This window comes from Python bivittatus, unplaced genomic scaffold (assembly GCF_059951505.1).
Source record: "Python bivittatus isolate LINGU-HERP-01145 unplaced genomic scaffold, Pbiv_v1 ctg000080_np1212, whole genome shotgun sequence".
NCBI lineage: Eukaryota > Metazoa > Chordata > Lepidosauria > Squamata > Pythonidae > Python > Python bivittatus.
The window spans coordinates 5013701-5037055 of NW_028277035.1; positions in this window are offsets into that span (position 1 = coordinate 5013701).

The following is a 23355-nucleotide window of genomic DNA, read 5'->3' on the forward strand; positions in this document are numbered from 1 at the left end:
TGGATTTGCCCTCTTCCTCTCTTAACTACCTTAGGAAATTGCTTGTTATTGATCTTTTGAATGTTAAGAACCTTCTGAAGGATAAGTTGCATTACACCAGGATAGCTTCCTTCTGTCCTGGATGAAAGAAATTTCATGCAAATTTAAGGATTAAAAAGGATTAAAAAGAAAAAGATTAAAAGGATTAAAAAGATTTTTTAATTTTTGGAAAACAGCAAAAGACTAGAATGTTGATTTTGGAAAGTTAAGGAGCCAGACAGACCTGAAAGAATAATTCTTATGTGTTGTTTAAATGTTTATAAAAGTACTGTATATATGAAGATTTTGAAATTAACTGTAAGAAATCCTCCCATGGGAAAGTTTTGCTGATTGAAAAATAAACATATGATAAAAGGGGACTTTGAAAGTTGACTAGAGGGAACCAGAGAGAATTAAGGACTACAGTTAAAGGAGAAGAGACCTTTAATACAATGGTACAATACAGTTATCTGACTACAGAAGAAATTAAGGCTGTCTGGAAATACTGTACTCAAAAATTACTTTCAAGATTATCTGCCACTATAAAAATTGATTTAATGGAGACTACAGAAGAGGAACTGTAAAATCAGTAAAATCTGGACAAAATAGAGACCAAATGTGGATTTGAAAATGGATCTTTAAAAAATGCCAGACTACAAGAGTGATATGGAAAAAGATGATGTGGATTTGAAAACAGATTTAAAAATTACAGATTATGATATGGGAAAAGATGCCACATTGGATTTACAAATGAAACTGGCTGATGTTTTAATAACTGAACATAAAAATAATCAGAAGAATTACTTCTTATCTTGGATTTACAAAAGGGTTGTGTTAAACTATTGAGGCTGTTCCTGAGAGGAGACAAAGAGAAAATGATAAGAAATCAACTTATGGGATATTACTTGGTGGGATTAAAGACCAAGTTTTTAAAAAGTAAACGGAAGGACTATAAAGTGAATTTATTTGATCGGCATTAAAATACATATGTTGTGGTTTCTGGTAGCTATTAATGGAATTTCTTCTTGACCAGGACTGAATGTCGAGGCTTTGAAGATTTGTTTATAAATGGGGAGAGATTTCTTTCATTTTATTCTTCAGGGAAAGTGATAAGTTGCAATACAAAATGGATTTCATTAAGGTTAAAATATATATGTTATTTCTGGTAGCTCTTAATGGACTTTTGCTGAATAGGACTGAATGATGAGTTTTTACAATTTGTTTAGAGATAAGAGATGAGATATGGGAAGAAGATTTTTTTTTTTTAATTGAAATACTAGAGAAAGTGTTAAATTACAGAAGTTGTTTATACTTATCTGGAGGAAGGGGTAGTAATTTATATATATATATATATATTTCTCCTTTTCTTATTTTTTTCCTTTTTCCTTTCCTTTTTCCTCTCTCTTTGCACTTTTCTTTTTCTTTACATCACTTTTTACATTTAATTTGTATTAGTCTTTTATCTTTGTATTTGTAAACTTTAATGAAATTATTACAAAAAAAAGTAAAGCATGGTTTACTGTTTAGCATGATGTGTGAATCAAGCCAATTGTGGAGCTTATTCAAGAACCCACTAAATCAAGATTTGCTGCACTGTTTGCAGAAATACTGCCTGAGAAAGAAACACTGAGCTGTAGGAGTTCCTTCCTCTACTATAAATGTATTGCAGACGCATTGGATTTTGGAGTACAGTGGTACCTCAGTTCACGAACTTAATTTGTTCCACAGTTTTGGTCGCAAACCAAATTGGTCGCAAACCAAATCAAATTTCCCCATAAGGTTCAATGTAAATAAGGTTAATCCGTTCTGAACCATATATATATTTTTTAATCACAAAAATATGAAACAAAGTACAGTACAGTACAGTATGAAGAGACAGAACACTAACCTTGCTTGACGCGACACCCAAAAGCTTCACAGCAAGCATCTGTCTGCGACTGCGATCTCGCCTAGAGGAAGCCACGACCACGTGTCAGAGCAGGGAAGATGGCCACGGGTCATGTTCGTCACCCGATGCGGAGTTCGCGAACGGAAGCAAAATTTTGCGAATGTGGCTTTTTGCAAACCGAATTGTTCGTGAACAAAAGCGTTCGTGAACCGAGGTATTGTATCTTTCAGGATATCTCCTGCTGTACTGCTTAATGAGCATATTTCTCAAATATGCAAAATACCAGTAAAACTGTAGCTGGCAAGAGGAATTATGGCATTCTACATGTTGTTGAAGAACAATTTTCATCAGTCCAAGCCAGAAGGATTACTAGCAACAGATACTGGGAGGTGTAGATCAGCAACATTTGGAGGCCCATAGGTTGTATATCCCTGATTTACAGTGACCTCATTCTGAAAAAAGCTAATTTTCAGAGGAAACTTCTCATTGCTCAGAGAACTGTGACGAATGCAACCATGTGTTAAGCTAAAATTCAAATATACTCAAAGAACTTAACAAAACAGTAGTTAGTACTGAGGTGGCAGTTATATATCCCTTTTTAAACTTTAAAAAAATCAGTAAATTGTGTTTGTACTGGTATTCCTGCCAGGAGACAATGCTTGTAAGAAGGTTTGGATTTTCCATTTCCCAGCACATGTGATTTTTCTGCCTGAATATGGCTGTGTAACAACCATGTGGCTTCTTTAGTTTCCACTTTCCACTCCACTCAAGGACAAGAGACTGGTGAATTTGTTCAGCCAGATGTAATGCCACATGCCCAATAGTCAAAGGCTGGGCTTTGCAGCCCTGCTTTGCCTCCTAGAACAGAGCAACAGAAATAAGTTCTATTTTTATTTTATTTATTTATTTTGGTCCAAATAGACAGCGCTACACAGGGAGCACAGAGCCTCCCCCCTTTTCATGTTTTGGTGGAGAAATCAACAGTAGGCTTAGTGAATATAGTGATGAGTCTGGATGGAAATGCCAGCAACTTTGGTGCCTTTCTTCAGGCGGATTTTTCATGTCTTCAGAAAGCTGCACGTTTGAGACATTGAAGTGGCTAGTAGTCCATTAAAGACTTTAGAAAGTTCTAATCACAAAGAATATTTCCTCTGCCCACAATATAACATAAAATCCTTGTAATTAGGAAGGCACATGCTGCATTTACATAAAATGTACTTTCCCATAAGTTAAGGAAAAGGATCTCATTACTGAAACAGATGCAGGAAGTGGGAAAAGTTCCCTGAAGCATCTCCTTTTCTGACTGACTGATGAATGTCAGACTAATATACTCAATATTAATATTAATGGCATTATTTATTCATAGTCTCATCCAGATAGTTTATTTGGACCACCAGTGTGCCTGGCATTTTACAGATGATAAGAGGACCAGTGTCTGCCCTGAGGAGCTTACAGTCTAAAATTTGATACAGAGGAAGCTATTTCAAGATCTTTTTGACATACAAATGTGGTGTCAACTATGTCAAGAAGCTGGGCAGCAACTGGAGATGCTTTTAATGACTAAGTGCCATATTAGTCACAGTTGGGTTTCTGTCTACACTCCACAAATCAATAGAGGTAGATCAGAGGTCAGCAACACAGCACCTGCAGGCAATAAGGGCATCTGTTGGCACTTCAAGGTGTGTAAGGTTCCCCCAGATAAAATAGAAATCCTAATAATGCTTTGAAAGTCCAACAAAATCTTATAAGATTTTGCAAGAGCCTGCAAAATTTCATGCAAGAACATCCAGATTTCAGCATTCTTGAGGTTTGGGCATGGAGGGGTGGCATTTCTGCACAAGATGTTCAAAACACTGAGGGAGGCAACAACAGTTATTGTACGCAAAAACATAGGAAGATTTTGTTCTGAATCAAGATCGTTTAGCTCAGGATTGTTGACATAGGCTGGCTTCACACATCATGTTAAGCCATGGCTTGACTGACCACAGTGTATTTAAATGACCATAATTGGCTGTTTGAGTGAATTTTATGGCACATTGAACCATAAACCATCATTTACAAACCATTGTGGTAGATTCAAAGAACACCCTAGACTGTAAACAAGGAAGCGCGATGGACCCAGGCATTGATTGGCAACATCTTTCTAGAATTTCAGATTGGAATTTTTCTAGCTCTGCATGAAGTCGCTAGGGATGACATCATGCAATTTCTGCCCACAAAACTGGAGCTCTTTCCCTAGTCCTCCTAAACATACTTGCTCACTTTAATTCTGCTCTATAGTATACTGTGTGGGTTGGGGAGAGGGACAACAGTCGCAGAGGAACAGACAGCAATTGCATCCCACATTTTGGAAAAGCTAAAGATAAGGAAGACATGATCCCCAGACAGCAAGGACTGACCACTCTTTAACAAACCCTCTCCTGAATTATATTAGGAATAGAGGTCTCCCTGTAGGCATAATCTTACAAGAAGAAGGGGGAAAAAATTCCTCCCAAGGCTACAGCTTTACTCATGCCTGCCTTCCTAAGGCACAGAAAGTCTTCAAAACTTGTCATGTGCCAGCATATCTTGCACTCCTAGAAAAGGTCAAGCTTTGCTCCAGTTTCAGTCAGAAGGCAGACGGTTGTCAAGCAAGCATTAATAATTATTTAGCATGCCTATTCACCTAACTAAGGATCCCTGTGCTGCAAACATGTCTATGAATTAACAAGGCATCTGGCCTCTTTTACACAATATGGACAGCTTGGATCATCAAGTGTCTGCAGCAAATAAAAAGTGCCTTCCATCTGTCTTTCCAAAGCAGAGCTCGGTAGCACCAAAGCAAACAAATCACTCTTTCCAACATACCCTCCCTTCCACCTGCACCCTCCCCCCCCCACCCCCCACAAATTCCATGTGTTCCTTAAACAAAAACCTACGAGTATTTCAAAAGGAGCATTTCATGCTTCTGGAATTTCTTGGAGGAATGATATCAATTGAATGAGGAAAGAAAAGCAGCATGGCATATCAGGATTAGGGTACAGTGGCAAAAGAAGTGTGAAGGGTGATGTTGCAAAGGAAAGAAAAAATTAAAATTATCACTGATGGTATTTAACCCACATTCTACCTCACTTCAGGTGGCAATGGCACCAGACGAGAACCACTAAAGTTGACCCCTCTCAACAGGCAGGTTGGTTTGGGTTTAGATGCACCTTTAAGTAACTGAGTCCCAAACTGTGTAGGAAATTAAAGATAATAAGTACACAACCTGTGCTTAGAAATGGACCCATCGGAGAAAGTTGCAAAGCTGGGTCCCAATGATCAGCCTAGTAACTTTGTCTTAAATCACAATTTCTGAACTGCTTTCTAAGACAATCTTGCGTATAAAAATTGTTCTAATCTAATTTGGAGTATAATTTTATCTATGGAATACTCTCCATGTTAAGACAGCCTTACTGAACACCATGAAGTAATGTAATAACCACATAAGAATCTTCAATTGAACATTCCTAACATGCTTGATCATGCGTGTTATGTCCTGTTGGAATTATCTGCAACTTTTAATCATACATCAGAACCAGTCCTATTAGTCCTACCCTTTTCCTAAAGAATATCATGTCTTCTGCTTCAGAGGCTCAGCACCACTTAGAAGAGGACTCAGGGCTCGTTCTTACCTCCCACATGCTGCATTGTAAGATCCTTTGCTAGCTGCTTTTGAGGGACATGTTCTCTTGGCATCCCCTGTATCCCAGCCTTCGCCTAGGAAGCTACCTAGACTTGTCTTTAATTAGTCCAGTGTAAGAATCTTTTTCCTTCTTCTAACCCAGGGGACAATCTACAGGGCTTTGGTGATGAGCCCAGGAATGACACACTCAGGGGACAGTGATCCTTTCAGCTTCAGTTGGCCATCTAAATGGGCATAACCCCTCTCTCAAGTGATTGCTGGCTATACAGCTCTATTGCCATTTCATCTCAGTTGTGAGAGAGGACAACTGGTTTGTGCAGACTTTTCTCTGGTTGTTGTTGTTGTTTGTTGCTTTAATGGAAATCTCACCCTCCTGAGGGAATAGTCCCTCACAACAGACCCATGAAACCCCAGGCTAACAGTTGAGTAACCTTGTAATGATTATCTTCTCATTATACCCCTCTACTTGCTTTGATAATTTACTTGCATTCATTGGGCAGAAGAATAATCCTTTCAAATACATTAAAGCAGGCATGGGAAGAATGGTCCCCAGTCTTAATCAGTTTTATTCTTAAAGCAAGTTGCAACAATTTCAGGAAAAGTTCTTTCCAATTAAATTTGGAAAGGGTAACTGCTCTTCAAAAAGGTCCTGAGAACAATGCTATCAAAATAACTCAATTTGCATTCAGCAATGTTAACTTTCATGTAAGTCTCTTAAGAATGGGCTTTTGAGACACATATGAGCCCCCAACCTTTAAAAAAATTACATTAAGGAATTTGAATATATCAAACCTCTGATCTTACATAGCTTACTTTAAGTTCCACCAAAGTAGCTGCGTAGGATCACTGGATCACTTGCCTACATCTCAACCCATTTAAAAACTTCACTGAAAAAGTCATTTAAAACCCAATCTGTAGTTTAGAACTAATGACTTGCATTACTGCAATTTGTTCAACATGTGGCTGCTCTTGAAGGCAATTTGGAAGCTACCACTGGTCCAGAATAAAACTGCCTGACTGCTGAATGGTCAATTCCAGTATAGCAGAATAACACTAATCTTGTGGGTTAGTGGTAGGCTTCCCGATTCAGTACAAGGGAGTGGTTGTCATCTATACAACTCTTTATGAGCTGGGTACTGGTTACCTTCAGGACTATCTGAACCAGGTACTATCTGCCCACCCCTCTCATTTTGTGCAGGCCAAGAGGGTAGGCTGAGACTCCTCCCGTGAGAAGTCAAGGAGGAAGAAACAAGGAGGCATGTGTTCTTGGTGACAGCCCTTTTGCTCCTCAAGGAGGAAGTGGCACCTGGACTGTTATCCTTTTGGAAAGCAGAAGAGACCAGGCTTTTTCAAAAGGACTTTAGTAGGGCTAGTGCAACTTAATTAGGAGCAGCTGATCTAGGGACAAAATCTTGCAGTATAGGAGCCACATGATATGTGTGTGTGCGCGCATGTGTGTATATATTTAATGTTTGTTAATGGATGTTTATGATTATTTTATTATGAACCACCTAGAGTCCTAGAAGAAAGTGGCATAAGTATAATTGTAAACAAATAAACCTGTGTCCTGCAATAACCCCATTTTAGTTTTATACTTCTTACAGGAAGATTTAAGAAAATCATGTGTGACTGTTCCTTAATGCTGGATAGAAAGCAAAAAGGAATCATGCTTGCGATCTACTGTTATCTACTGCAGTAGGAAGATGTATAGTGGAGGGGGAGAGAGAAGGGCAACTTATGCAAGAGCTGGAGTTTCTTCTTAAAGTGGTGATGGTACAGAAGAAAATGGAATGGAATGGAAAGAAATTGGAGTGTGGGCACTGTGGGATAGGGGAAGAGAATATGTCTTGTCTGAAAAGCTTCAAATGCTCTAAATTGTGCTACTACAGCTTTGACTATGTGGGTGTGGGTGTATATATAACAGAAAGAGCTCTTCCTACACTCCTTCCTAGTTCACAGCCAACAAGGTTAAAGGAGGACTCATTGATCACTTGCTGCAAAGAATTCCCAGGGGCACTGGGAATATTGGTCTCTTGATCTTCGATATTTTCCAGGAGATTGAAAGATCAATATTCCCATGGCCATGAGCCCCTGAATGATTCCATCTTCATATGTGACAGACCTGTTAATGGAATGTCTTCTTTTGGGGGGGGGGGGGTTCCAAGGAGATCAACAGAACTGTCCACCCTCTTCCTCCCAAAAAATATTCTGGCTGGCTAGGTGAAGGAGTATAAGAAATGGGAGGGAGTACCTGGATTCCCCAGCCCCATCTTGTCACACTTGCAGGGAGCAACTGCTTATTGTTTTTCCTGCCATCCAGTAGGTGATGCTGGGGGTGGGATGGGGTTGTGGGTACAGGGCAAGGAAGGACAGGAGGGAATCCTCCAATTGCTGCTGTGAATCTAGTAAGGACAGCAACACTGCCCAGCCTCATGGTTGAAGTATAGCAGTCAAAATTCAGCCCATTTATGTCCATATACTTTTCTGCCAAGGAGAGGAGCAAAGCACATCAAAGCAGCTGTCTGGATGAGCAAAGAGCTGTGACTCTGCCTCTTCTGTATCTTCTCAAGTACAGGACATATCCATATCCCTCCCCTCAAATTTTGAGAATGGTCCCCTCATGGCTCCCCCCCCAAGAAAGACCCATGAGTCCTTTAAAAATAGCCACTGGCATCCTACAGCGATGTTCACTCCAAAATAACAGATTCTTCTAGCCTTCGTAAGGCCTCAGTTCCTTTGCTGGCACAAGAAAAGTTCATGAGATAATAATGCAGATAGTCCGCTCCTATAGTATGCTATCTAAATTCTTGCCAACTCCTTGCACGTAGGGACTTTGGTCAATTTAGACTCTATTTAACATGCGCTGCTGTTGCTTATCCTCTGGGTCTCGAGCCCAGCTGGGATATACAGTCATATATACTGGATTTTGACTGTTGGGAAATTAAGCATAATTACCTTATTTTTTAAAAAATGAAGGCATTCAGACTTGTGTGGCTTCTCTGCCATGTTCCTGCAAAATATCTGATATATGTGAAAGAAATATGGCATCTTTAATCCCTTCACATTTTGTTGCTATAGGTGACATTTCCATATGAATAGGTGGGCATGTGTAATACTTAGGTTTACAGTGAACCGATTGGCCACCAATTCTTAAAATGAGTACCACTCTTTCCTGCCACTCTCAGATTCTAAATGAAGTCTAGACATCTTTCAAACAAACTGGATCCCTTTTATTTGCCAGAAGAAACCCATGAATTACTCTCCCCCCCACTCCTGATTCACACCCAAATGACAACTCTGATTGACTGATATCACATAGTCATTTTTTTTCTAATTTCTGGAAAACTGACCAAAGCTATAACTAAGAAAGGGGATAAAAATGATTAAACCCATACTGTACAAAGTCAAATATTTTTAAGCAGATATGAAAAAGTGCATATGGTTCTCACACTGAAAATAAAGCTGATTCAACTCCATCACATACACTGAAAATGGGTCTAAAAGCTAATCCTGAGGGATTAGTCATATTATATAACATGGAAAAACTGTGTCCTTAATTTACTTTTGAATGACATCATTTTTGTTCATCTCAAAGTGCAGCCAGCAACAGAAAATGTGCCTACATTGATATCTTCCCCAATGAAGAGAGATTGCTTGTCCGAAATAACCTCCATGCCCCTCACCAATGATCAGCCACCTTCTCATTCCACCTCATCCAAGAGTCTGCACTCTGGAACTTCATGAGCCACATTTAGCCCTTGGGGAAATCTGGTTTTTGACCCTCATCCTGCACCCACAGCAATCAATGGCAGCTTTGTCATTGGCTTGAGTAGAAGCAGAATTGGGCTCTGTATGCACAGGAAAAACCTTTCAAGCATGAAAGCTAATTTAAAAGGAGCTGTCCTCCCTGCATTCGAGGGAGGGAGGGAGGGAGGGAGGGGGGGGAGAATGAGAATGAGAGAGAGAGAGAGAGAGAGAGAGAGAGAGAGAGAGAGAGAACACACTTGAATTTCGGTGTATTTTAGCTGGGTTATTGTCCGCTGGGGATTGAGCTAAGACCACAAACATTATTTTACTTTCCAGCGAGCCTTCCATGATGAATTTGAGTTACAAAGCAAAAAGTTGGGAGTTTTCTGCTTTTAATAATAAGTGACTACAGTTGCAAACACCTTAATGCTACAGCATGTGACTCTTCAAACAAAGATTCTTTATTGTAATAAACAAACAGTTGAAATTTGTTCCAGCCTTATGGAAGGCAGAACCAAATGCAGCCAGAAATTTCCACTAGAGCTGTGCTAAGAATATTCTGTTTAATTGATTTTCTAAAAAATCTATTACGTTGCTCCAGGCCTGGTTATTGATCGATAGTGCTGTGGAGGTAATGAAGGAGCCTTGAAATCAATAAGGCAAAAGTATATCTCAAACTGTATCTGCTTCACCAGCACATCAAGGATGCAGCCAGTCAAATTCCCTCGATAAAGCCAGTAGTATAAGCCACCTCTCCACTGACTGCTGAGATTTATTTCTATTGGCATAAACATAACTAATGAAACCCCTATGACTCCTGGTTCTATGGACACCAAATAAAATATGGCATTGCTAGTGACAAAATGAGCAAGGGCACAAGCTTCAAACATAAAGTAAATAAAATGTATTAAATCCTTGGGCACTTGTGAGCAGACAGGTTCATTTGTATGTTAGTACAGTCAGTGTTCAACTCCCCCCCAGCCCTGATCCAGCTATTTACCTTATTTAGATTCTGTGTTGGCTGTTATCACAGCATTTCCAATTCCAAGAGTGGCTGGTTTGCCTTCCCCCTCCTTTCCATCACCACAATGCAGGCAACAGCAATCAACAACTGATAAATATGTTTGGAGCCAAGCATTTTATCCTATCTAGTTTGCAATGCTGTTGCCCTAGATAAGCCACCTGGATTAGCCAAATACAGTCTCTCAAGGAATTAACCTCATTAAAGTTCAGAAGACTATGGACTATCATGAAAACAGCCGAACTGCTATAAAAATAATAATCCACAGGATTTCCATGCTTTTCTATTCCATATTTCATATCTCAATGTTCAGGACAGCTGAAAATGCAAAAGTTATAAAAGATGTGCCTTTAAGAAAGAATTGAGGAATATATTTTTTCTTACAAAGCATCATTGACCCATAGGGAAAGAGCAGTTGAGGACCATGTACTGTGCTGGGTGGGGCTACTATATTGATAAAGAAATCTGTAGAAGAGATATAATCAGTACATCTAGAACACCAAAGGAAATATTATAGCAATGTAGAAAACTTGTTTTGTGATGATAACAGGAGGTGTTGGGTCCTAGATGTGTACCTGAGATAGATACAGATATCCACACCTGCTTTTCCTTTGCCTCTAAGTTCTTTATTCTGCAGCCTCTTTGCACTTGGGGTTGGGGGCCATCCACTCCCATCAAAACAGTCCAACTGCACAATAGAGACTCTGGATCCACAATGGACTCTTTCAAACCCAAAGACATAGCATGCAGTCCATGAGGAGGGAATTGGCTTTTGAGGCATGCTGAGGAAAGTAGTACCTGCTAACAGAGTTCAGTATGCTACTTGCCTTGATGTCATATTACTATTATTCCAGATTCTAGGTGGCTTTCACATAGGCAGTTTACAAATTACTGGAATAAATGAATCAGTGGCCACCCTTTCATTCTCATACGCAGTTGGAGTAGATCGAGCTGCAGTCAAGTCTGCCTCATAGTTGAGCGAGCCAGGTGTACTGTCCTCACAGCTAATCAAGGCAGTGATGATGGATACCCATGGGGGCCAGTGGGACAAGGAGCAGGTAAGCTAATCAGCAGAGCCACATTGTTCATAGTTATAAGAGGCACTGAAAGGGGCTGGACTGAAGACCTAAAGCCATCTGCTCTGATCCACCCCTATCCAATAACCACATGGCGAGGCAATTTGGTGGTCACTGCACCACAGATAGTTCCCAGCAAGCAATTTGTCTGGAACCAAGCCAAGGATTTCCAAGCTTTGTTCCCTTGTTCAAAGAGATGATATTCCTAAAATGCCAAGGAAATGGATACTACTTCTGTGCTTGGTAATGGTTTGTCTGATATACTATCTACAACACTGGACAAATAATAATGGTGCAGGAGAAATGTAACATCTCAGGGAAAAAAGGCTTTGAAATCAACTTCGTACAATCTGGCTTGATGGACTCTGGTTCAGATCAGGAGCATGGTTCAACTCTTCTCCAAGTTTGATAGTGAAGTTTATCAGTCTTCAAAGAAGGCAAGGACAGGAAACAGGAATAGCAAGAATGCTCTTTATTGTTGTATGGTATAATAAAATAACTTTGAAAGTTAGTCAGAGTTATCTTATACCAAACAAAATCAAGACAGGGTTTTGAGTTTCTTTTGCATCCTTTCTCCTTTCCCAGGATTGAGTAATCTTTTCCAGCTCTCCTCCTCTTTTCATGGTTTATTCATCCCTTCCCCATTCCCAGGCCAGATTTACATTCCGTCACAGTGATGATCACCACAGCAAGTGACTCTGCAGGCCAGTTGAAATTCAACCAAGGGCCAGATCTGGTTCTTGGACCAGGGTTCCCCACCCTACCTTTAAAGGTATGATATTTATGCCAGTTTTGAACATCTGTCTAAATGTAGCCTCCACTTCATGCTCTTCATCTTCATCTACCAGAATTAGTCCATAAGCTGCAGGAGGGTGCCCACCACACAAGCAATGATTGATGGAAAACAGGATGAATCGTCATTGATACAGGCAGTTGCAAACAGAAGGCTACTGGATATATATACTGTATATACACAGTCCAATCCTCCATTGAGAGTAGTTCTTGTTTTTCCATCTTTGTGCATATAATAACCTCACTGCAATTACCATATATAAAACCAATCTTCCACGAGTCTTTTCTAATTGGCTATCCATGAGTCCTAATAAAAAAAAAATCTGGTTTCATCTGAGTTTTAATTTTTAAAATTACCTGCATTATCAGATGTATTTGTGTCCAATATTTTTTCACTTTTTCACAAGTCCATCATGCATGGTAAACTGTCCCTTCATGCTTTCCACATTTCCAACAATGATTAGAAGTACCTTTATACTTCTTACATAATTTCTCTGGTGACATATACTAACTGTACATCATTTTATAGAAATTCTCTGTTAAATTATAAGACAATGTGAATTTCAGTCCTTTTAACCACATTCTCATCACTGGGAAGGGGCCAATACATTTAGAGTCTGGCTTTGTGGAATGTTGAGCAGAAGACAAAATCTTCATGAACCAGATCCACTTCAGCAATCTTGGGTCCCTCTTGTCTCTGTGTGTCTGCGGTTTGCTTGTATGCAGTCTTTGCCAAATCTAGCTGTTCCTTTAAGAGATGCTGAGCAGGAGGTCCAAGAGATAAAGAACTGTGGATGTAAGAATTCTGGCAAGAACGCTCAGGCCTGGGGCCCCAAGTGTATGAAGGACCCCATCTTCTGGCTATGTTAATGGTTGTTGTGATTTTTCTTGGCTGCTGTGTATTTTTAATTTTTGTATATGTATCTGTTTTTTATTTTCTTTTAATCTTGTTAGCTGCCCAGAGTCACTTATTGAGATGGGCAGCCATATAAATTGACTAAATAAATAAACAAACAAACATGTGGGGAGGGGGGAACCACAAGTTCTCTAAAAAGGAGACATGCTAATAGAGGAATGATCTGAGTTGTAGGCAAATTCTGCAAACAGCAACTCCATCCAATTGTCTTGTTAAGAGATATAGCATCTTAAATATTAATGTAATATTTGGTTCAATTTCTCAGATTGTCCCTCTGATGCTGGATAATGAGTGCATAACAAATGAATGTTAATGTTTAATAACTGAAAGAGGCTCTTCCAAAACCTGGAGGTAAACTGAGATCTGAAATCACATGACTGACTAGCCTCTGTATCTAAAAATGTGGTCTAAAAAAAGCCATTTCCTTAGCTGACAGGAGGTCCTTGCAAGGAATGTAATGGGTCAACTTTGTAAACAAACCACCACCACAAGAATGCTGGTATACCCCTGTACAGGAGGGAGATCCATAATAAAATCCATTGACACCAAGTCCAAAGGTCACAAAAAAGGAACTCAGAGGCTGCATCAAGCCAGATGGCTTTCCAGAAACAGATTTTGCCCAGCGGCAAACATGACAAGACAAAACATTGTCCTTGACATTTGCTCTCACTCTTAGCCACCAGAACTCTCTAAGGACCCAGTGCTTAGGTTTTAAACACACACCTTACCCATGCCCAGCCATTCTATTGTCCTGGCAGAGTTGTAATACTTCTTCCCTTAAAGGAAGGGGAAGATATAAATGATCATTGTGACATAGCTGTCCATCCTTAGCTGTGAAAGCTGTGAAATCATCTGGCAGTGCTCCCTGGAGATCAGCCATCCAAGCCTGGGCATAAGCATCTTGTTATTGCTACACTTTAATCTTGTCCAACAGATCAACAGCCTGCCTCCCTGCTCCTAATCCTTCTGGAGGATCTAACCTCTGGAGAGAAACTTGGTTGTTGCAGTGAGGCTGGGAGAGATGAGTAGGTCATATTCAGCCTTACATGATAGGGCATCTGGATGTTTATTCTGAGAGCTAGGAATATATGAGATATAAAAATAAAAATGGGAGAAAAATTGTGCCTACCTGATCTATCAAGGAGTGAGGGACTGCACCTTCTGTAGAACTTCTAAATTCTTATGGTCTGTGGATTGGGTGGGCAGCATCTTCTAGGAAGTGCCTCCATTGTTGGATGCTGTTTTACTTCAAGAAACACTACACTGAAGATGTCATAGTTCTGATCTGCTGGTAGAAACAACCTGGAGTAAAAAGTACATGGTAGGTTATCTATCCCCACCTCCTCCTCTGCCTAGAGGAGAACTGCTCCTACTGCCACATTTGAAGCATTGGTCTGCTCTAAAATTGCAGATAAGGTCTGGGTATCTGAACAGTGGCTGTGAAGTAAACAGCTTTTCCAATTTTTGAAATGCTGCCTGATCTTGAGTAGACCATATGAACTGATGACCCTTCTTTAGGAGTGGAGACAGTGGCTTTATGAGATCTGCAAAATTAGGGATGATTTCCCAGAGAAATTAACAAAGCCCAGAAAATGCTATACATCCTTCACAGTTTGGGGTAGTTGCCAAGAAAGTATGGACTGTACTTTTGTAGGGTCTATTTGTATGCCTTCAGTAAAGATCCTGTATCCCAAATAGTCCAATTGGGGTAGGTCAGATGTACTATTCTCTACCTTAGCAAAATGTTTGTGTTTGTAGAGTCTCTTAAAAATATTTCTGACATGAATCTCATGCAAGGAGGGGTCCTCAGGGGGAAAAAAACAAAAACAAAACAAAACAGTATGTTGTCCAAATATACCACTACATATTTGTCTAAAATGTCAGAAAATATTTTGTTCATGAATCTGGAGAACAATTAACCAAGCCAAAAGGTATAATTGTGTATTCAAATTGGCCTTACCAAGTGTTGAATGTAGTCAAGTGTTCATGTCTCCCTTTCATTCTGATTAAATTGTAAGCACTTCTCAAGTCCAACTTTATAAAAATGTATGCCTTTTGTAGGCAATAAGAGGGAATAGATCCCTAATGGTGACCTAGTGAAGAAGTCTGTAGTCATGAACAGTACACACTAAACCATCTCCCTCAGGGATGAATAGTGTGGGTGCAGATGCTGGAGATTTGGAAGGGTGAACAAATCCTTTTTTAACATTATCCCAGGCCTAAGTAGAGTTGGGGTACTGCCTCTTAGAGGGAATCTGGAGGCCTGGCTTCAGTTTGATGGTACAATTGCATGTCTGATGAGGAGGCAATACAGTTGCCTTTTTCTCCCCAAATACATCTGCAAAGTCTGAATATTTCTCTGGCAAGGTAGCAGAGCCACTGTGCTGGAGTGACTTGGGGGGAGGGGAAGATTAAAAGTCTTGCAACCAGTATTGTTGACATTTTGGGGGTAAGTAAGTAAGACATGTCTCGATATAATTGTGGCCAATCAATTCCCAAGATAATGGGTACCTGCAAGGAAGCAGTCACACAGAGTGGCAAAAGTTCTGTGTGATCTGGTATTGTCAGCTGCAGTGGGTTAGTGCATCAATACATCAATCCCACTCATAGTGTCTGTTTATTATCTCTACCAGCATTGGCCTTTTGAGTGTCTGAGTGGACAAATTCAACTCTTGTTCAATGGTCTCATTTATGAAATTAGTGGCCACCCCCGAGTCTACTACAGCAAAGAATTGTACTTTATGGCCTGAATTAAAAAAAAGAGTAAAAGGAACAATAAAGTGTGCTTGCCTGCTATGGGCCTTCTGAGCTCTCCTTAACTGTTGGAAGGCCCCCCTTCAGAGCTGTTGGGAGAGGGGCCTGAGGCTGCATCCTTGAAGTGAGTCAAGCACTTCTTGCTACATGGCCTGTAGATTTCATAGCTGAGTCAGAGGCATGAATTTTAGCTGTACAGGATCTGGCTATATGCCCAAGAGCTCTGCAGTAAAAGCATAAACCTAGCTCTCCTTTTCTGTTTCTCTCCTGCTGCCAGAGATCATTTGACTTGTCCAATTTTCATGTATTCTCTGACACTGGATTCCAAGGGGGCCATTGGGAAAGGGGCCATGGGAGAAGAGAGGCTGTTAAACCTCTTCCCCTTGCCATTTCTCCCTTGCCTCATCTTTTCTAGTTGGCCATCTATTATCACAAAATGTTGGAATAGCTCTTCCAAATTACCTGCGGTGCCTTGTGTCACCAATTCATCTCTCAGCTTGTCAGCAAGCCCTTCTCTAAATTGGTGAGTCAAAGCCAAATCATTCCATCCCCCATCTCTGGCAAATAATTTAAAATCCAAAATATATGTCCATACTCTACTTTGACCTTGTTTCAGTTTGCAGATTTCATGGTTGGCAATCACTCATGTCATTGAATCATCAAAGGAAATGCTAAATCTTTGCATAAATTTTTGATAATTATTTAGCACTGAGTTGTTGCCCTCAGTGATCAGTATGACCTATTTGGCTGCCCCTTCTTTCAGCAAACTCAGCATGAAAATCACTTTGGTGCAGTCTGTGGGAAGCTCCAGTGGCTGACTAGCCATAAACAGTTCACACTGAGTCATGAAGGTCAGAAATTGGTCTTGGTCTCCTTCAAACTTCTCTGGCAAACTGCCACGAGAACGCAGAAATACTGGCTATGCTGCATGCTACTGTGCTGTTGGTGGTTGAGGTAGATTCTGTCTGAACTGCTGTGTTAGTTGTATCATGGCATTTTACAGGTTAGTTATTCATAAATCCAACTGTTGTTGATGTTGCAACAAAGCTGCAGCAAGGTCCTCTGCAGACAATGGGGTGCCCTGAAGCTCAGAAGCCATCTATCCTAATGTAGGTAAGATCTTCAGCTTCTCCTGAAAGAGAGTTGGAGTTTTGTAAGATTGATGTTAGCCCACTAGATAGACCAGACTAGAAAAGCAACTCCACATGAAGGCTAGAACTATACTTTACTGAGACCTTAACCTCGCTTCTTTCTTATACTCCACTGAACTAGGGAGTAGTCTGGTTGAATCATGGGTAAATACTATCTTGCTTCAGGACTTAAACAATGCTTAACCCCCTTTGCTTATGGAATGGTTCTTGCATATCAAGGTCAAGGTCATCTCCTTTATTCACCACAGCCCTGTTGAAAATTATTTTGGCATAGGAATTCCATTGTGTGTCATGTTTGCTCTGTTGGGTTAGCACCATTATATAATAAAAGTGCCCTGTAGGAAGAACTATTATGAATCACATAATCTTAAACTAACTTCTGGGTTGAGTATAGAAAACCACACAGATTACCTTGGAGGAGGTATGCAGAGACTGTTAGCAAAACATGAATTAAACCCGGGAAGGGGAGAAGGCATTAGAAAAAAACTTAGTGACCCCACCTTGACTCTCTTTGGTATAAGAGGGATAGAATAAGAATCTCTGTCAGGCTTTCAAGATTCTATTACTATAGCCTATATCAGTGTTTCTCAACCTTGTCAACTTTAAGATGTGTGGACTTCAACTCCCAGAATTCCCCAGCCAGCTATCAGACCTATATCAATAGAGTTCCAGGATTTCTTCTCAAGTCTGTTTCCTGACCTGGCCTACCTTGAAGAGCTGACCCTGAGTAAAGTCTAATGAAAGCAATAATTGAAGCACAAAGTTGGAAGAAGTCATTTAAACCACTGAGTCCAACTCCCTGTTCAGTGCAGGAGTTCAGACTAAGCTATCCTGAAAAATGGCTGTCTACTGAAAACATCTGGTAAAGAAGATCCACCATGTCCTCTCTATCTGGTTTCACTGTCAAACTGTTCTTATGGTTTTCTAACATAGACTCTGCCTTCCTGTAACTTACTTCCTTTAATCCGTGTCTTGTGCTCTGGGACAAAAGATGATTCTTGACTTCTATGTAAACATTTTTTTTTTTAGATTTTTTTAATCCCCCCTTTATTTTTTTTATATAACTCAAGGCGGCGAACATACCTAATACTCCTTCCTCGTCTTATTTTCCCTGCAACAACAACCCTGTGAGGTGAGTTGGGCTGAGAGAGAAGGACTGGCCGCAAGTCACTTAGCCGGTGACTTCCATGCCTAAGGCAGGACTAGAACTCACCATCTCCTGCTTTCTAGCCTGGTGCCTTAACCATTAGACCTAACTGGCTCTTTGGGGTATTTAAGATTGTTATCATACCCTAAAAATCTCCAAAAAATGTAAGACTTTCTAAACTTACCAAAAATATTTTATCTGTTGACAGAAAGAGTAGAGTATCCCACTTACTCAAGATAGGGCTCCATTTCTCCTAAAATGGGGTGACTACCCACAGCCTCACATTCACATGCAATCCCTATAAACATCCCCTGGGACGGCCAAAGAATTTCAGTGGTGTAATTGCCAGAAAATTGGTGACATAGTTGTGTGCCATTTAGAGATAAGAGATTCACATAAAATGGTAGCATTATCCACTAAAATAGCCATGACCACCTTTTTAAGAAACCATAATCCTCCTTCTAAAGGTGGAAAAATGTCAGCCATCTGCTTGTATGTGGCCCAGGAGAGCCCATTTTGCATTATTGCTCTGCCTACTGTGGCCCTCCTCCCAACAAGTGGGCCACCTCTACTCTAAAGAATTAGATTGAATGTCTTTGGGGTTCCCATTTCCAATTCGATCTGTAGCCTTCCGTCATGGGCATTGTCTCTTGTCTTCTGGCCTGGAGCAATTTTAACCAATTGTGACTGCTAGACAATTCTTCTGGCAGTTCAGAATATAGATGTCAGTATATCTGAGGATGCATTATTCCAAAGCTTACAGATCTGCACTGGTTGCTGGATCATTCCCATCATAATGCATGAGATTTTTAAAACTCTCTGTCAGGGGTATACAACCTGGAAGCTCCAGAGCTTTGTGTATCCTCCCAAGCCTTGGATGCATTCCCTTGTGCCCCTCCAAAAGTTGCCATTACATTATAGTTAAGAAATTAATAACGTATCTTTGTTTCTTAAAATAGAAGGATTGACTTTGTGCTCCATTGTGGAAGGCAAAAGTACATTCTGAACGTGAAAACCTATCGCACATACTATTACCATGTATCTCACATCTCCTCTTCCTTTCCTCTTTAAACCAGTATACCCAGGTAGAAGATGATAGACGCTTGCTCTTAGCATGCATACCAAGTTTAGTTGCAATGCAATGTAATTTAGTTTAATTGCAATATCTCCATTTTCAAGGAAAGAGAGCGCATTATAACATCATTTGCATTTTCTTCCTACTGCTTCTAAAAGAGTAACAGAATCTATGCTGTTCTTAATAACAACCCCAGCCCTCCCAAAAAAGTGCTTTCAACATAGGTACTGAATTTCATTCCAGTATTTCAATGCTCAAAAGGAAATATTGTCAATGATTGGGCACTTCTGGTCCACGGAGACTGCAGGTGCCTTAAAGAAGTTCTGGCCCCACTCAGGAAGGAAGGAGAATACCAGAGAAGCAAACCACTCTTTGTTCATCCTAAAAGTGTCTGCCTCTGCAGTTTCAATCTACATGTGTTTGTGAATAACTTCATTGGATGCCAGGCAGTGATGAACTGAGAAAGGCTGTCTGCAGTCAGTGTCCCCGCGCAAAATATGTTAATTTTTAGTTGATTTTTCTCTCTTTCATTCAAAGTTTGTGTCCTATTTAGCTTGGTGCCCTCGGAGACCACCTCGTTCACCTATATGACTGTGATGTGTCAGGCTTGTGTTATCTTCTGCCAGCATGTGTGTTAAAAACCCCAATGTCTTAACAACATCTGGAAGGCTGTTTCAACTGGGAGTCTCTTCATGGCCCAGGTGACCAAAGTCATCCCTATCAATCAGGGCAAGTGCAGAAGAGGAGAGTCCCAGTTTAAAGAAAGCCCAGAGGCTTCCAGCTTGGAAGTGAATCTGGTTATTTTGGAAATGTCTAAAGCTAATCTGCATCTCCAAAGTTTTTTTAAAAGAATATATGGTAATGCAATTAGTAGCACTGGCTGTCTAATGAAAACCACTTAAAACCCTGCAAAAATACCATTAAAAGAGAAAGCTGAAGAGCCTCTTCAAACTTTCAAAAAATGTTAAGTATGTGCTTATTTAGAAGATGCCAATCTTGTCTTTGTCTTTCTAGGCTCAGTATTAATTAGGGTCTTGTTTAGTGCATGAACGAGGAAACAAATGAACTTTTGCATCACACACCATTGGAAGCAATTTTTCAATCTTTCTCTCTTTCTCCCCCCCCCTTTTTTTTACAATTACATTTATATCATGGAACTCTTCATTAGACTTTCTGTCATGAGCCTCTATTAAGTCAAGTAACTATAACAGCTGCTTGCTGTTCTCCCAGACAGGAGATTAGGAATTTCTTCACAAATAAATGCAGATAATGGATTTAAGGGAATAACAATACTTATTTAAATATTGAGATTTTTATGAATGCATGCCCATATTTACACTGCTGCTTTTCTAAAGACAAGCAGATTTTCTTCATAATTAGAAGCCCACCAACGTGGAATCCAAACATGGCAAGATTGTGCTACTTAAGTTCTCTGAAATCTAAACACAGGGCAAATTACAGTGTAACCTATGAGACTTCCTGCCACAAGAGATTGTTTTTCCTCTAGTAGTCTAACAATGTTCAAGTTACGGAAGATAGAAATGTGAATGGTTCTAACACATGAAGTTTTAGGAAGCTTAGAATAAGCAACATACTTGTGAATAGAGTACGAACCATCTTTTTGTAAAGTGGTGTGTTTTTTTCCATGTGGTAATGTTTAAGACTTGGCCTCTTGGATCCTAAGTTGGTTCACTGTTCTTGTACTGAAAAGTTTGTAAACACCTGCTTGTCTAAAAGTCGGAGTATAACAAACGGGAAGTTAGAAACTAATATTTATCTATAATGTTTTTAGATAATAGTTTTTCTTCTATTTTTTATTTTTTAATAAGAAATAGTGGAGATTTTGGCCCTTAGCTCAGACCAGTGTTTCTCAACCTTGGTCACTCGAAGATGTGTGGACTTCAACTCCCAGAATTCCCCAGCCAGCCAATTCAAATCTCTTCTCGTAATGTTCAGCCATGATGTATTTAGAACTGCAATAAAAGTAGTCTGCTCTTGGAAAAAATAAAAATGAAATGAAATGAAATGAAATGAAATGAAATGAAATAGCTACTCTGGAGAAAGTCCACTTCTAACCATAGGGTGGATCTGTTCCGTACATAGTCTTAAGCTTCCAATTGGCAGCTTCAGCCAACAGTAGAGAACCTCCACTCTGGTTTTAAATTGGTGGTTTTTAAAAATGGACACAGTGTGCCCACACATTGCCCATTCAACAACTTCTGTCAAGTCCATTCAGACAGAGATCTTTTCCAATGTTACTTTAAAAGTTTATTCCTTGGAAGTTCAGCCTATTTTATTGTTTCCTTTTTAGGGCCACAGCAGATGACTGGCCTCTTAATTACTATGCAGGGTTAGTTTCTGTGTCCCTGCAAGATGAGTGGGCTTCAATTACTAACTGCCTGTTGTGATTTATTTCTTACCACGTTCATTCAAATAGCATTATTTTACCATATAAAAATGAAAAGCATAATTATTGAAAATCAGTTTTTGTTCCTACAAGCAGGGGGAGACTTTCATTATTGTCAATAAGAAGCAATTAACTGAATCTTTTCATCAGTAATCCTGCTGCTGTGCTCAACAAGGAGTAGTAAGTGACCTCTTTGTGCAAACAAGAAGCTTTAATTAAAGGTACAGGAATTATGAGAAACTTTAATCATATGTTTTCTGTCCATACTGGACAACCTCATGCTGCAGCTATATCATTATCACTAAAAAGCATGAGAGGGCAATATCAAAAACACAGGAATGGAGCAATTTAACAATGGTACAGTTTGGATGATCTTCAGAATTGGAGAGATCAAAAAGTGGGAATTTCAGAGAAAAAATTCAACGTGGAAACAATTGTGGACACTACTTTTCACAAGCAATGAAAAGTTGTTTAAGAGAAGCATTACTTTGTCCATGAGGTTATCTATGCTATAAAAAGCAGTTCTGTTTATGCTTTCAATTTTCATTGACTGGACTGTTCAAATTTCTGTATGACGTACAATTAGCTTTTAGAGAGATTATTTAGATTTTCTTAAACAAATTTGGGGAAAAACCTTTTCTTATGGGCAACAAGAAGTGAATATGAAAACTTATTTCTTACTTTTTATATTTGTGAAGGGAGCAAGCCGGGCAATGGCACACACATAACAGCGCCTGACAGATCTCCTTACCCTTTTCCATTAGTATCAATGCATGATTATCAAGCCTATACCAAACTAAGCTTATAACATTCTCTCTAAGTGAAATGACAAAGGTATAATTTTCATAACTGATTCCTTCAACTCTGTTTTATGTCCACTGAGCAATTGCACATCAAATTTATTTTCTCCAAGATTTATTTGCATAGGATTTATTTTAAAAAACTGCTAAGGTAATTCTAAGCCATGTTTTATAACTTCATTTCTACTGAACTAAGCTAAAAATATTGCACACTAGAATACCATTAAAGGGGGGTGCAAAGCTTGAACCTGTCTCTGAGGAATATAAAGGGGCTTTTCGTCAACAAAACTGTATCTCAAATGGGGTTGTCCATAGTTTTCGCCTATGCAGTACTGCAATTTCACAGTGTCTTAAGACATCATCTTCCACAGCCTAATTTTTAAAGATCTTTGAGACTACCATCTTACACATACTTGTTCAACACTAAGTTCCAGGAAACTCGTTTAGCTATGTGAAAGGAAACAGTAAACAAATAAGAAATAAGTATATTATTTATGACAGAGCCAGTTTGATGTAGTGGTTAAAGACATCAGGCTAGAGACCTGGAGACCATGAGTCCTAGCCCTGCCTTAGGCACGAAGCCAGCTGGGTGACCTTGGGCCAGTCACTCTCTCTCAGCCTTAGGAAGGAGGCAATGGCAAATCACTTCTGACATCTTGCCAAGAAAACAGCAGGGACTTGTCCAGGCAGTTGCCAGGAGTCAAGACTCACTCGAAGGCACCAAAAAAAGAAAATAGGATTTGATAAGAAAATTCCTACTAAAACATTGAACAAATCAAAATACAATTTCTGTGGATATTCCACTAGCATTTTCAAATATTTTACAGGATAGTTTTATCAGGGATAAACCATGTAAAGCCTAGCGGCAGAACTTGATTTTATCAGTTATACTTGTTCCC